This window comes from Triticum aestivum, chromosome 7D (genome assembly GCF_018294505.1).
Source record: "Triticum aestivum cultivar Chinese Spring chromosome 7D, IWGSC CS RefSeq v2.1, whole genome shotgun sequence".
Lineage (NCBI taxonomy): Eukaryota > Viridiplantae > Streptophyta > Magnoliopsida > Poales > Poaceae > Triticum > Triticum aestivum.
In genome coordinates, this window is record NC_057814.1 from 594,449,501 (window position 1) to 594,463,111 (window position 13,611).

The window sequence follows — 13,611 nt, forward strand, 5'->3', positions numbered from 1 at the left end:
TCTATGACCTGGCTGAGCAAAAATCCCGCTATTTCCTCTTGAAGTGCTCGTATGCGCTCTTCCGGTAGGAGCTGGTCCCGCACGTCTTTGAACTGTTAGGATGGAGATCAATATGCATGTGTATTAGTTGTGTGACTAGATATCGATAATCATGTAAAATTTGTGAATAGTGTTATGGCAAACATACCCATTGCTGTCTATCAGATTTGCTCCTTTCGGACGCCATCATGCGAATGTTCTCACAAACGTAGTATGCACACACTTCAGTCCCGACGCCTGCTTCAGGGCTTTTACGAGAATAGAATTTAATCAAGCATGATAATTAATTAATGGTATTGAAACAAGAATTAAAGAGATGGTAGCTAGCTAGTACTTAATTACTTACCTTGGGTCGATACCAAAACAACTTTTGTCGCCATTTGCCTGGAGTCAGCTTGATGAACTTTGCCCAAGCCCTGCCCGCCGGCAAAGAAAATTAATAAAGGGGTTATTAAATAATTTATATCAGGAAATGACGAACTAAATAGGCCGAGATATAGTTAATAATGATTGAAATTACCTGTCGACTATCCCCAGTACCAGCGCGGCGGAGCCCAGTCCCAGACATGGGTCCTCTAAAGCACGACGTCGTCGCGAACGGGTCGACGGCGAGGATGCGGGCCGGGCATCGTCGAAAACAAATATATATATATATATATATATATATATATATATATATATATATACATATATATATATATGTATGTATATATATATATATATATGCAAATGTAGCTATTTTTAAATTATTGGATTGTGATATCTTATAGCCAAATTCTAAATTTCTATAACTAAAATTATAAGAAACTAAAAAAACATCGATCATCGTCTAAAAATTTGAAATTAATCTGATTCATCTAGGTAAAATTAACATTTCTAAAATTTCTAACATTTCTATATACTAAAATTTATAACATTTGTATAAAAAACAGAAAAACAGAAAAAAAAAACCTTTGACATTATATTATAACTAACATTTCTATATACTATTTGACATTAATCTAATGTAATTAATTAATTCATCTAAAACTTTGTATGAAAAACAGAAAAAACTAAAAACTAAAAACAAAAAAATTGTGTGTGTGTGTGTGTGCGCGTGTAGTGTGTGTGTGTGTGTGCGCGCACGCGGTTGGCGCCGGCGGTGGCGCGGTGGATTGGAGGGAGGAGAGGCCGGGGGAGGGGCTCACAGCGCGCGGCGAGGTCGAGGCGACGGCGACGGCTAGGTCCAGGCGACGGCGACGGCGAGGCGAGGTCGATCCAAGGTGACGGCAACGGCGAGGCGAGGCGACGGCGACGGGGACGGCGACGGCGCGGGACGGGGCGGCGGCGCGACGGGGACGGCGACGACGGGGACGGCGCGATGGGGGCGGCGACTGCGCGCGGGACGGGGGCGGCGACAGCCGCGGGACGAGGCGGCGGCAGAGAGAAGTGGGAGATGAAAAACTGAATTTTTTCAAAGTGTTTCTTATATAGGATTGACCTTTAGTACCAGTTGGAGCCACCAACCGGTACTAAAGGCCTGTTTTGGCGAGGCCAAGTGGCGGGAAGGGCAGGTCTTTAGTACCGGGTCGTGGCTCCAACCAGTACTAAAGACCCCCCTTTAGTACCGGTTGGAGCCACGACCCGGTACAAAAGGGCGTGCGCTGACAGGCGAGGGGCGCAAAGTTTAGTCCCACCTCGCCTAGCGAAGGGCAGCCGCACTGGTTTATAAACCCAGCCACGGCTGCTCCTTCGAGCTCCTCTCCAAAGCAGGCCTTCTGGGCCTACCTGTGTTGTGCTGCCCTGTAGGCCTACTAGGCCTTGCAAGCCTGCATCCTGGCCCAACAGGAGGTTGGGTTTCTAGTCATATGCAGGCTGATGTGGCCCCGTAGGCGGGCTTTTTTATTTTTCTTTTTTTCTTTTTTTATTTTTTGCTTTATTTGAATTGTTTAAATTTTGAATTATTTAAAACAATTGCTTTATTTTCTCTAAGTGCCGGTAGTTTTCAAATTTGAATACTTTAAATTTTGAATTATTTGAAATTTGCGTGAATCACTAGTTTTGAATAACTTAACTTTAAAAATAGATTTTTCAGTGATTCTTTTTTCTTATGCTTAATATTAGTGTGTTGTATCATTATATTCAATTTGGTAATGCTTAGGTTATTTAAAAAATGAAATGCCTTTTGTAACAAATGAGTTCTCGTCCGAAACCCTGATACTTGGAAAGAGATGTGTTTTTCAATTGCAGGATCATTTAGCTGAAAAAATCAGTAAATGCATGAAAGAATTTGTTTGCACATAAAATTTCTTCGCGTTTCAAATGCCAAAACACATAAGTACCCTAACTATTACAGAGATTCCCTCCTGGGTGTGAAACACAGAAGAAAGTGATGATAGTGAAGCCGATCCCATCCCAGATCTTTTGGTGTGAAACTTTTTCTTCGCGTGTGTCCCTTTGCGTCGTAACCATGGAAAATCTTCATCGTTTAACTAGATGCTCGGGTCAATATTCACTGTGAATGGAGCAATTTCATCAAACTTTTCATAATCTTCTGACATGTCTGTCTTGTCATCCACTCCCACGATGTTTCTCTTCCCAAAAAGAACTATGTGGCGCTTTGGCTCATCGTATGATGCATTCGCTTCCTTATCTTTTCTTTTTCTCGGCTTGGTAGACATGTCCTTCACATAGAAAACCTGTGCCACATCATTGGCTAGGACGAATGGTTCATCTGCATACGCAAGATTGTTGAGATCCACTGTTGTCATTCCGTACTGCGGGTCTTCCATTACCCCGCCTCGTGTCATATTGACCCATTTGCACCTAAAGAAAGGGACCTTCAAACCACGTCCATAGTCAAGTTCCCATATGTCCTCTATGTAACCATAATATGTTTCCTTTCCCGTCTTGGTTACTGCATCAAAGCGGACACCACTGTTTTGGTTGGTGCTCTTCTTATCTTGGGCGATCGTGTAAAATGTATTCCCATTTATCTCGTACCCTTTGAAAGTCATTATATTCGAAGATGGTAACTGGGACAGCAAGTACAGGTCATCTTCAATAGCGGCGTCATGCATGGCACGTGTCTGCAACCAGCCGGCGAGAGTCCCCGTTTGTTCACGTGTAATCCAGTCATCAGACCGCTTCGGGTGTTTGGAGCGTAGAAAATTCTTGTGTTCGTCCATATACGGAGCCACCAAGGTGGAATTCTGTAGAACTGTGTAGTGTTCTTGAGTGAGAGAATGTCTGTCCATACATATTATTTGATCCCCTCCTAGTGTGCCTTTTCCATCCAGTCTGCCCTTACGCCGCGATTCAGGAACACTAATCGGCTTAAGGTCAGGAATAAAGTCAATACAAAACTCAATGACCTCCTCATTTTCATGGCCCTTTCAGATGCTTCCTTCTGGCCTAGCACGGTTATGAACATATTTCTTTAAGACCCCCATGAACCTCTCAAAGGGGAACATATTGTGTAGAAATACAGGACCCAAAACGTTAATCTCTTCGCATAGGTGAACTAGGACGTGCGTCATGATGTTGAAGAAGGATGGTGGGAACACCAACTCGAAACTGATAAGACATTGCACCAAATCATTTTCTAACCTTGGTATGATTTATGGATCGATTACCTTCTGAGAGATTGCATTGAGGAATGCACATAGCTTCACAATGGCTAATCGAACGTTTTCCGGTAGAAGCCCCCTCAATGCAACCGAAAGCACTACAAGAAATATGTCAACTGGTGACCCTCACTATTGGTCTCTGAAAGGTCATTGTTTTTCATTTGCGACCTTTTTTTGACCAAAAACAGATGGTCAAAAGCTGGCGATCGTAAACTGAAATTCACGACCTTCTTCGGGATAAGGTCGTAGACGTTTACGACCAAAACAAAAGGTCGTGGATTCTATGAACTTCTATTTTGGTCGCTAGCTCTCTGGCCTGGCCACGTTGGATCCGACGTGGCAATCTGACGTGGAAAAATTGCGACCAATTGAAAAGGTCGTTGATAAGATTCAGCCCGGTCCAGTTCACTGTTTTCTTGGGCCAAGACCAACAATTCAAGCTTTTTTTCAAGTCAATTCTTGTGGGCTACATGGGCCAAGCCCAATATTTCAGCGTCTTTATTTTTGGGCCTTGTCCTTCTTACAATCATTTATTTTCTAATTTCAATCATTATATTTTAGCGCTGGTCCCAGTAGTTATAGTGCCATACATCGGCCCCACATGTCGGAAATTTGAAAAATGCTCAGATTTTATTCATAAGTGGTTCCCACTAGTCAATATTCCATTTCACATCTTTTCAACATACATAATCACTATTTCAAACATACACTAGTCTTTTACAATCTATTACAATATTACAAAGGTGCATCTTAAATTGTTCCCACTGGTCCGATTGATCATGCTCAACAAACTACAAAACCAAAAAACTCTTTGATAAGTAGGTATTCACTCCTTTGCACTTGGCATCACGGCTTCACACTTCAAAACAATTAGGCCTAAAGCTCCTATAAAAGAGTGAACATAAAGTGCATTTGAGTGTATTGCTGCTGAGACCAGAACCAAACAACTTCAATGGCAACACTAAATGTAAGCGATAGAAAAGATCTAAAAAGGTAAACAAAATATGCATTATGGTACACTTAAGAAGATGTGATAAATGTTTAGCAAAATTGTTCACGAGAGTAACCTTAATCGTTCAAAATCAGAGTTGAAAATGCAGGGAAATTAAGTTACAAAAGACAATCAGGTATTCTATTTACACAACATTGTCAACAATAAATACAATTCTCTACCAGCGACAAAATTAGTTTTCTTTACATCCTTAATCCTTGCAAGTTGAAAAAAAGAAAAGGCAGCATCAAATCAGGTTATAGTTCATGGGAATCAATGCACACAACATGAACAAACAAAATGTTTAAAACACCAATCAAGTAGGCCTCATCCTCTTTCTCATTCCAGATTTGGTGTTTATTGGCTTAGTAGCTGAGGCAGAAACAGAAGCATTTGAGGAGGAAAGCTACGTACATGTGCACTTGCGAGGCCACATATTCTGGGTCGTCCACCACACTAGCCACCATCACATACCGATCGCCATCAGCAACGTTTCTCCTACAGCAGCAACAGATAACCATTTATAAATTAAACGGACCAGCTATGCGTACAAAGTTATCTAAGCATGTAAGTACAATCCAAGTATAAAGTGGATGGCAAAGCGTGGCTGTTGTTGTTGCTACTTTAGCCAACTGAGCTAATTAATCTCATCAACCTAATACACTTCTTTCAAAAAGAAAAAAAACAACTTAAAATATTGAGTACGGCAGCAACATCTACTTGTTACTGGAGTTCCAGTTCAAGATGGCCAGAGGCCACTTGGCACCATGGAACCTGCACAATTTCCACCATATATATGAATGAGTTAGAAAGAAAACTAGAGTTGAATTACCCAGTCTCATACATATATATATATATATATATATATATATATATATACATACATACATGAGCAAATTTGATTACACAAGAAGGTAGCTGGAGTGGTGGTCGACGAAATGAAAATCGACGGCCACGGCTCAGCAAGGAGAGGAGCTCAACATTGAAGTTTCACAAAACAGGAATTCGTTAGAAAACTAGAGGAACAGACGAACAGTCAACACGTATATATCTAGTCAATAAAATATCTACTAAACAAGTGCATACAATACTCAACATCTACTACACAAGTGCATACAGTACTCAACATCCACTCAAAGTATGTTGTGCAGGATCGCACCATTCCATTTTCACTCAAAGTACAATAGTACATCACATTTTTGGATGATCACCAAAGGCAAAACTACTCCTGACTATGATCATCAACATCTACTACTCCTAACTACTCCCTGTGCAATCCTACTCTGCAGTAAAACTACCTCACCCTCCATTCACCCTGTTCAAGCAGTACTGTAGTAAAACTACTCCTAATGCTACAGCAGTTAACAGCAAGTGAAATTACTGTGATGTGCAAAATTGACAGTAAATACTCCACTGAATATTACTGAAACTTAACAGAGCTAACTAAGCCTTTTCAGTTTCAGAATATACAAGTCAGAAAATAAGCTTGCAAGCAAGTTTATGTAAGTAATGCACACTGGAGTACAATACTTCTATGGATTTCTGCAAATAATTCATGATTTTCTAACTAATCCAAGATGTCCATTTAATTAACTGGAAAAGTAAGTTAAATCTTGTTGAATCTTGTTAAACACTCCAAGCAAAACTACTCCACATATGTGCAGTTCAATCTTGTTAAATACTCTAAGCAAAATTACTGGAGTACTACAAGTTATATGTGTTGCACATGTCTCAAGGAACCAACAGTGCTACTTACTCCCTTGGTCCAGCTCCTTGCTGTGAAGGATGGCCAAGACTCGGATGCAGAGCGAGCTCCCTGCAAATGACATATTGTATCAACGCTTTGCAGAAAAAAAGGAACTCACATACAATAGATGTGCAATAGTGTATGAACACCCCAAAGGAGGCATTACAAAATTCTCAAAGAATGTTTCCGAAGGGATTAACCTCACAACAACACACCAACCTGAATATACTACCACTGTACTGGCACCACCATACATTCAACCAACAGGATATAACAAATACCAAGTCAGGCAGCACATGAAGATAACTATGTTTGTGTTCAAATCAGATCTTCTGCATAGAACAGTACATCCTATTCAAAAGAATACAGAGATCTCAAGCCATGTAACTACTGAAAGAAGAGGGAACGAATGCAATTCCATATAGACAAAAACACATGTAGTGATGTTATACATAGCAAAACTTCAGTATTTGGTGGCACAATGAAAGAGAAGTTCAGTTGAAGAATCCCTAATTGATGCAAGATTTGCTGCAAGTGAACTATCAGATACATCTATGAACACACAGATGGTCAATACCTCATAACACAGAGCTAAACTGCAGGGTATAACCTTTGTAAAAAAATGCAGCCAACCAATGTAGCAATTATCTTGAACTAAACAGATCTAAACATCATTATCTTGAACTTTAGCGATCTGAACCAATGTAGCAAGACAGGAAATTCTAAAGATGATACAACCGCAAGGAAAACTGAAAATCTGCTAGGAGTAGGAGCCACTCAGTACAGTCTTGATGCCATGAGAAATTGCAGCCAAATTTATTTTCTATGAGGACTGCAAAGTAAACTACTTATGCTTCTAATATAATGACACACGACAATTCTCTTGCATATTCTTAAAACAGAAAATAGGAATTACTTGAGCGGCCTCCAGAAGTGCTCGAAGAGCGAGACCACCATAAGCACCCCGCAGACGAGCACGTAGTAAACTTCTGCTTCACGGTTGTTCTGCAGGACCGAGCATTTCCTCACCGAGAAGAGCTGCTGTGATCTTGCCATCTTTGCTTCGCCTTCTTCTGGTGCTTTGTAGCACTTCCACTGGTTGTGTATGTTGATGATTTGTTACAGCACAACAGAACTCTGTCAGCTATTACTGAAATTCGTCCCCAAAATGAGACAGGAGATGGGGTTACCAAGTACAAACCAACATTCTTGTTTTATTATTTAGTCTGCTAAATGTCGGTAAAATTACTGAGAAACTGACAGCAGCTCCAGTGCAGATAGGATACAAAGTTTCAAATGTGTTCTGCAGTTATATTACATACAGGCTGAAGAAATTGACAGAGCACAGTGCAGATAGGAGATGATGCTGGACATGCTACCAATTGTTTACCTATTTTGGGTGTTCGTGTTGTGCCCAACAGAGTGGGGATCCTCTTCTGCAGACTGGTGGTGGGCGATGGGGATCCTTTGCTGTCGATGATGAGGAGACACCTCGGGCTATGGACTATGGGGCAGCACGCACCGTCGATGGTGGGAGAGGCGGCCGCCCGAGCAAATCAACGAGAAGGGATCAGAGGTCGTGGACGTGCGAAGCAAATCGACGGTAGAATGACTTGGCTGTGGTAGGAGACGAACCTGATTTGGCCGGCGGGGACCACTTCGTGTTCTCGCCATTGTGGATCCGGCCGCCGTCGCGCCCGCACGGGCTGGATCCGCCCGCCGCGTCGTGGTCGGAGTGGAGAAGATGGCGAGATCGTGTCCAGAGACGGAGGCTAGCCGCGCCGGGGTTTCAGGCACGAGGTGGGAGGGAGGGATTACTGCTGGATCTGGTCACGAGAAGAGCAGCTCGAGTCGATCTAGGAGGAGAGGTAAGGGGTAGCCGACGGTGAGGTTGGCGGAGAGTAGGAGGTCGCCGCTCGCCGGTGGGGTTGGAGCATAGGACTTCGCTGGTGAATCCCTGCTGCATCCAGCAAGGATCTGGGCGTGGGTCAACAGTGAGGGTCGTCGACGGTGGGGGTAGGTGGCGGTGGGCGTAGGCGGCGGTGGAGAAGGGAGCTGGCGGGGAGGAAGGGGACGGGATCGAGAGAGGAGCTAGGGTTTGCGCGGGTGAGGAAGGGAGGGGATCGGGGAGCGAGGGAAAGTAAGGAGGCGGGGGGGGGGGGGGGGATGGAAATTGACCCGGAGGACATAGCTAGGGTTTTGGGGTTGGTGTGGATGGGTCGAGGACAGCCGTTGGATCCCCGAGCATCCGACGGTGTTTGATGCACGATCCGCGTGATATGTCCACGGACCAATCAGAATGTAGTTCCATGTATGACCATCTAAATTGGTCGTAGTTGACTTAAAATAATGTGTTAAAATCATTTAAGCGACTTTATGATCTGAGAAATTCTAAAAAAAATGGAAAACCTTCTCATTGTGTCACCAAAATGTGAAGTTTTCAGAAAAAATAACAACATGGAATAAGATAAATATCTTTAAAAAGGTGTCGTCGGAAATGAGTTTTTTGCAAAAAAAAAACATTTTCCCTTTTTCGAGTGCTCAAAATGAGTTTTTTTGTGAAGGACATACAATATATTTATCGCAAAATTGGATGAAATCAATTTTATAAACTATTAGGCCATATTTAATGCACAAATGGCCAAATAGTTGGGTGTCAAAATATTTTATCCACCTCTCGTGAAAAAGACAAATTTCCGCTAATCCTGCTGGACGCGGGTCAAATTTGAACTACAACTGCCTTATAGTTTGCTCTTTATTTTTTCCAAAAATCATTTCTAGGTACATAAGTATCTATTTAATCAGAGAAACATCAAAAATATTCCAATATTCAACCACTAGCTAGGAACGGTCAAGCCCATCGTTTTGACCGCATTTTGAAACGGGCATAAAAAACTAAAAAAATAAAAAAATGGAAAACCTTCGCATCGTGTCATCATATGTGACCAAGTTTCCAGGGAAAATAATAAACTTGTAATACGACAATTATTTAAAAAAAGTGTTCTCAGAAATGAGCTATCATGCGTGAAGATTCATGGCTTTCAAGCCAAATTAACAATCTTATGGCCATATTCATGGCATAGTTTGTTCAAATGATCTCATATTGTGCACAAGGGTGCATCTTGGAATTCCAAACAATGTTGCCTAAGGGAGTTTTCATTTTCTTCGCATGGAAAATTCATTTTCCATTTTCCGAGTGCCCGAAATGAGTTTTTTTGTGAATAATCAATTTTCTAAAATACTAGGCCATATTTAATGCACAATTGACAAAATGGTTGGGTGTCAAAAGCTTTGATCCATCTCTCGTGAAAAAGACAAATTTCCGCCGATTCAGTAGGAAGCGGGTCAAATTTGAACTGTAGCTGCCTCATAGTTCGCAATTTATTTTTCCAAAAATCATTTCTAGGTACATAAGTATCTATTTAATCAGAGAAACATGAAAATTGTTCCAAGATTCAACCACTAGCTAGGAACGGTCAAGCCCGCCGTTTTGACCGCATTTTGAAACGGGCATAAAAAATTCAAAAAAAAACAAAAAATTGGAAAACCTTCGCATTGTGTCGTCATATGTGACCAAGTTTCCAGAAAAAATAATAAACTTGTAATATAGTAATTATTTTAAAAAGGTGTTTTTAGAAATGAGCTATCATGTGTGAAGATTCATGGCTTTCAAGCCAAATGATCAATCTTATGGCCACATTCATGGCATAGTTTGTTCAAATGACCTCATATCGTTGACAAGGGTGCATCTTGGAATGACAAACAATGTTGCCTAAGGAAGTTTTCATTTTCTTTGGACAAAAAATTCATTTTCCATTTTTTCGAGTGCCCAAAATGAGTTTTTTTGTGAAGGACCTACCATATATTTGTTGCAAAATTGGACCTAATCAATTTTATAAAATACTAGGCTATATATAATGCACAATTGACAAGATGGTTGGGTGTCAAAAGTTTTGATCCACCTCTGGTGAAAAAGACAAATTCCCGTCGATTTAGTAGGAAGCGGGTCAAATTTGAACTGTAGGTGCCTCATAGTTTGCTCTTTATTTTTTTTCCAAAAATCATTTCTAGTTACATAAGTACCTATTTAATCATAAATACATGGTTTGGTGGCCATACGTCGAGGTTTGGATGGTGGCCGAGGGCCCCAACTCTAGAGCGCGTAAACTCGCATGCCCGCCGCGTGGTCACCGCGTGATCGTGGCGTTGCCATGTGTTCTGGGCGGCCTAGGCATGTCTAGTCGGTTGGGCACTCCCCAGGTAGGTGCTAGAAAGAAAATCACAACATAAGATTCTCACGAGAAGACCGATCGATGCTCAAACATGAATAAGCAGCCAAGTGTTTGATTAGCGGTACGGGAAATGCACATGGCTAATGGGCGTGAGTTTTGGCTGAGGATGATCAGTTACTAAGAAGACCGTCTTCACAAATTTTCAGCTCAAAAGGAGGAGCCTAGGTGGTACTTGCTTTGCAAAGTACCACACTGGACATAAATACGAATGTTCAAGCTGGATTCAAAATAATCAATGGATTGAGCTGGCATTTGGTGGAGGATGGTTATTTGGGCATAGGAAAGCACTGTAGAAAATGGATACCATTTGGACATGCCAAAGTGGTACTTCGTTCACAAAGTGTTTTTCTGAACAGAATAGGAAAATGAATATTTTTGAATTATTTTTGAACTAGGCCAGGAAGGTTTTTTTTACATATTTGATGAAGATATGACCCAAAGAATTTATGAGATTTTTTTGGGAATTTTGGGAATGACAGAAATATAGGTTGCTTCACAACCTAGGGCAAAAACTGCCACATGGACATGACACATAGGCAAAACTGATGAGGTGGCGCCTTGTCATAGGAACCCACCACAATTTACAAGGTTATGACCATCTATATTGGTCATGATCAGCTAGAAATAAGGTAGCGGACCAGTGCTATCTGCTTTATGACCATTTCGTGTAAGGAAATTACGACCTTTCTGACCAAAATGGTCGTTATAGTTTAGGGTTTGGAGCCCCCCGAACAGCTTTTGACCAATTAGTCTCAAATGGTCATAGATCTATGACCAATTCTTCCAGGGTCACTGACAGAAGGTCACTAGTTGACATATTTCTTGTAGTGAAGCAGTTGCGTCATAATCACGTGGCAGTCACGAGACTTTAGGTTCTGGAACTTTTTCGCTGCCATATTTATTATTCCCTTTATATTCGACGAGAAGCCAGACGGTACCTTAATACTGAGCAGGCATTCAAAGAAGATTTCCTTCTCTTCTTTGGTAATAGCATAGCTGGCATGACCCTGATGTATGATGTCTTTTCCGTGCATACATTGCTGGTCCTCCCATGCCTCCAGTGTATCTTTTGTCTTCCCATATACGCCCAAGAAGCCAAGCAGGGTCACGCAAAGATTCTTCATCACGTGCATCACGTCGATTGCGGAGCGGACCTCTAGGTCTTTCCAATAGGGCAGGTCCCAAAATATAGATTTCTTCTTCCACATGGTGCGCATCCGTCAGCGTCATTCGGAACAGGTTGTCCGCCAGGACCCTTTCCAAAGACTACCTTCAAATCCTTGACCATATCATGTACATCAGCACCAGTACGGTGGTGAGGCTTCGTCCGGTGATCCGCCTCACCTTTGAAATGCTTGCCTTTCTTTCTTACGGGATGCCTGCTCGGAAGAAATCGACGATGTCCCAGGTACACATTCTTCCTACAATTATCCAAATATATACTGTTGGTATCATCCAAGCCGTGCGTGCATGCGCGGTATCCCTTGTTTGTGTGTCCTGAAAGGTTACTGAGAGCAGGCCAATCATTGATGGTCACGAACAGCAACGCCTTTAGGTCAAATTCTTCCTGTTCGTTGCCGGGTTGCTTAGGGCCTTGGATGAGCACTGGCATCATAATGAACTTCCGCTTCATGCACAACCAAGGAGGAAGGTTGTACATACATAGACTCACAGGCCATGTGCTATGGTTGCTGCTCTGCTCCCCAAAAGGATTAATGCCATCTGCGCTTAGACCAAACCATATGTTCCTTGCATCACCTGCAAACTCCTCCCTGTACTTTCTCTCAATTTTTCTCCACTATGACCCGTCAGCGGGTACTCTCAACTTTCCGTCTTTCTTACGGTCTTCTCTGTGCCATCGCATCGCCTTGGCATGCTCTTTGTTTTGGAAGAAACGTTTCAACCGTGGCATTATAGGAGCATACCACATCACCTTGGCAGGAATATTTTTCCTGGGGCACTCTCCCTCGACATCACCAGGGTCATCGCGGCTGATCTTATAGGGCAATGCACCGCATACCGGGCATGCGTTCAAATCCTCATACCCACCGTGGTAGAGGATGCAGTCATTAGGGCATGCATGTATCTTCTGCACCTCTAACCCTAGAGGGCAGACAACCTTCTTTGCTTCGTACGTAGTCTCGGGCAATTCGTTGTCCTTTGGAAGCATATTGTTTAGTATTACCAACAACTTTCCAAATCCCTTGTCAGATACACCATTCTCTGCCTTCCATTGCAGCAATTCCAGTGTGGTGCCCAACTTTTTCTTGCCAGCTTCGCAATTTGGGTACAACAAATTCTTGTGATCCTCTAACATGCGCTGCAACTTCTTCTTCTCCAAATCACTTGCGCAGTTTCTCTTTGCATCGGCAATGGCCCGACCTAGATCATCAGCGGGCTCATCGAATGCCTGTTCTTCAGCTTCTTCTCGCATTGCCGGCTCAGCTTCTTCCCCCATTGTTGTATCATCGTATTCAGGGAACCCATGGCTTGGATAGTTGTCGTCGTCCTCTTCTTCTTCATTGTCTTCCATCATAACCCCTCTTTCTCCGTGCTTGGTCCAAACATTATAGTGGGCATGAAACCAGACTCAAACAGGTGGACGGGAATGGTTCTTGACTTAGAGTAATTGTGATCATTCTTACAGCCAGCACATGGACAAGGCATAAAACCATCCGCCCGCTTGTTTGCCTCAGCCGCAAGCAGAAAAGTTTGCACGCCATTAAGGAACTCGGGAGAGCATCGGTCACCGAACATCCATTGCCGGCTCATCTTCATTACACAACAATGAAAGGACCAAATTAATACAAGTTCATACATAAAGTTCATACAACACTTAAATGCAATAAACAAATAACTCTCTAGGTAAAGCATTTAAATGCAACAACAAATGCGATCAAGATCGCAACTAAGGTAACAATTGATCCAACAGCA